The sequence below is a fragment of the Eumetopias jubatus genome, unplaced genomic scaffold (genome assembly GCF_037043125.1).
Source record: "Eumetopias jubatus isolate StellerSeaLion01/CBP00866 unplaced genomic scaffold, mEumJub1_p1.0 scaffold_6, whole genome shotgun sequence".
NCBI classification, from domain to species: Eukaryota; Metazoa; Chordata; class Mammalia; order Carnivora; family Otariidae; genus Eumetopias; species Eumetopias jubatus.
In genome coordinates, this window is record NW_028274812.1 from 59,445,725 (window position 1) to 59,449,327 (window position 3,603).

A 3,603-nucleotide genomic window follows, 5' to 3' on the forward strand; every position below is an offset into this window, starting at 1 on the left:
CTGAAAGGACTTAAAATGCCTTCAAGTAAAAATGAAAAGCAAGTAGCCATTTTAAGATATAGCCTAGTGAAAGGCTTAAGTATCCAGGAAGAATTCTCTGTGCTTCAAAAGCTTTTCCAAAAGAAAAACAATACTATAACCTGAGTCAAAATTTGGATACTATCAGATTGCTCAATTATAATAAACCAAATTATAAACCATGCAGTTGTATTTTCAGAATTATCAAACCAGTGTTCTTATTCTGACCATTTTTGTGAATGTACTTGTATGAAAAAATATATCATGTAATTGCATTTGTGCATTTTCTACACAAAGGGCCCATAGTTTTCATCAGATAAAATCACATATCATTACCCTTTTCTTATATTTTTTGATGAATACGCATATGTGCCGTCTTTGTAAAAATATCAAAGTGCCATCTTTCCCGGGCTGACAAATGAGCATGCAACTCAGCCTAAACCAACCAGTTTTCCTCTCTCCCATCTCTCCTCCCTTCACCTTTCTCTCCTCCTCCCTCTCTGTCTCTTTCACTCTCTTCCCTCTCTCCCCCTTTTGAAATGTAAGTAAAGTGATACAAAGGCATCAAATACTGGTGTATTAACAAGGCTCTTCGAAAGATGCTGCTAAGAGAATGAAAATAAAGGCTACAAACTGGGAAAAAACTTGCAAATCACATATTTGATAAAGGATTTGTATCCAGAATATATAAAGAACTCTAAAAATTTAATAATAAAAGAGCAACCCATTTTTCCAATGGGCAAACATATAAAAATATAGCCAAAGAAGTACAAAATATGATTACAATAAAATAATATTTTCATCTATCAAAATGACATATTACTTGTCCCATAGCAAGAAAACATGAGGACAAGCACTCATACTTTTGTAGTGATATAAACTGGTAAAATTTTCTGGAAGGATATTTTGATGTTATTTATTCTAGAGTTTAAATATGTTCATATTTTGACCTATATATTCCCTTTTGTAAAGATAAACCAAGGAAATCATTACACATGTAGTCAAAGACATGTATTTGAAAATATTCTTTATAGCTTCTTTTAAGATAGTGGAGAATGGGAATAAACTAAAGGGACAACAATAGGGAAAAAATCATATAAAATATAGTACAGGGACACAATGAATTTGGCAGCCACAAAGAATATTGTCTAACATGAGAAAATACTTGTTTTCATGTTAAGTAAAAAAAAAATATATATATATATACACACACACATTATATATATATACATACACACACACATACATCACATATATGTTTAAGGGTATTAATATACTCTACCTCAGCAGAGAAAACCATCAGAACTAAAATGTAGAAAATGTTACCTCTTGTTATTTACAAAACATAGGATTCTGGACAATGTTTTTAGATTATGGGTTTTTGTCTTCTTCATACTTTATTCTGTAATGTTTTCTACAATAAACATGTATTTTCTTCATATGGAAAAATACATTTCATTTATTTTGGGTAGTAGAGCCATCATCCAAGTTGGTGGCTCTCAGTCACTGATTCATCACAGAGGACAACAAGGTTGAAATATAGATCCTGCTTTGTATTAATCTTTTCAAAACACAGATTAAGAATACTAAACTCCATCAGCATGTTCTTCAAGAAAACTAAATGAAGTGACTCAATTTCTAAAGTTTTATGTGAAAACAATTTTAAGGTTGAGTTTGGGAGTTGAGGGCAGGCAGGCAGGATGAATCAAATAATCTTTTCTTTGGCCCTGGAGGATGGATGAAAAAATATGTATGGCTCAGCCATGGGTTGACTAATAGATTTTTACCAGAAAAAAATAGACCTTGTTTTGTTCAATCTTCTCCTTTTACAGATGGAGATCTAAAAATTTACTATCTCCATGTTTAAAAAAAATCTATTAATTCCAGCTCATTACTATTTTCTATCCCTGGATTCAAAATACCTACCCACTACTCAGAATTTCATTAAAACATGTGACACCAGATAGCTTTCCTATTTGTTGTGATAAAAACACAAATAAGAATCAGTGGCAACCTGCAGAATAAGTGATGGTCACAAATGTGGCCCAAAATACATTGGAATGAGCCTCTACTCTTTGCATTGCTAGAAAACAGCTCCCTTCCAAACTATGCCTAAGTGAGTTCTGATAATCTTCCAGGTGCTACCTCCCATGTGCTCTCGTGTCCTGTCAGCAATTTCTTCCTCAGACCAGCAGTGCTACTTTGATGCTGATGACCTTCCTAAGGTTACCTTACCATTGATCACAACTGTCCTCATCCAGTGGTGGCCTTTGCTACCACTGTTTGGCTTCAGAGAAAAACTCTGCTCATTCATTATCTACTTTATCATAAACATTGGTCAGGTACTTCTTTTTAATCCTCCCTACCACACCATCAAACCCATAGTTACATGGGAAATTGACATTTGTAACATGTCTTTATTGAAAGATCAGGGATAACACAAAGGTAATATAAGGGAACCTACAACTACCATATCCATCATTTGAGTGAATCCGACAAAAGTAGGATCAAGGGGTTTTCACCACAGAAGAGGCAGGGAAGGAGCTGTTACAACACAACTCTATTCCCCCTGCACCACTCTATACTCTAATGAGCAGATAAGCCATGCTCTTTCCAAATGTCCCGAGTCTTACTCTTTCTTGGACATCCATTTCCTCCTCAGTAATTAATATGTCTTAACAATTCCTTAAACTGAGATAGCAATACTTTTCCCATGACTGACTTTTACTACCTTGGCTCACTTTGAGAATCACCATTTCTGCATTGTTAGAATATTTACATTTGCAACACTGGAGTATAGGTATTATATTACAAGTTCTTATCTTACACTGATTTCATTTATCTAAATTCCGTCACCACAGCTAGATGGTTGAAATTCCAAAGACAGGAACTAGTATTTCTTTCTCATTCTCTATAATACTTTGCACAATACTGGACACAGAGTAGGCTTTTAATACTCAAAGATTTGAGTGAATTTGACTTATTTGACTAGGATAAGTTGAGATTTGAGATATGAAGGCAATGGTCTTCTTCAAATGTTTATTCTCTTTTCTTTGGTAATGTAATGTAAATGCCTTAGCCCTAAATACAAGAGTGAACATGAATCATTCTAAACACTATCAGGAAATAAGAAGGAATGGAATCTAGGATTAGAGAAGAAATAACTAAGTATCCACATGATTAGTTATTTGACTTCTGCAATCCTGTGTTATTTTCTTTCTTTAGGTAGCTTGCTTAAGCTTTTAATGACAAAGAGTCTTTGAAAAATCAGTCCATTTTAATATCAGTTCAAGAAATTGCATGGATCACTAGTATCCTAAGCACATTCACCTGCTGACTAGGGACCATCTTAAAAAACAACAAATCTAACATTCATTCACCAGAACAAGGACAAATAAAATAGAAAAACTGTTCCCCTCCAGACTCAGGCAATTAGTTTTAAGTATGTCTAGATGCGTGCTGCCACAAGAAATAAATTCACTAAATAGTAACTACGAGAAAGGATAAATTACAAAAGACATCAAGGTATAAGTAAATATCCTAACAGAAGGCACTTGAAAATAAACCCTCATTTCTATTATTGGA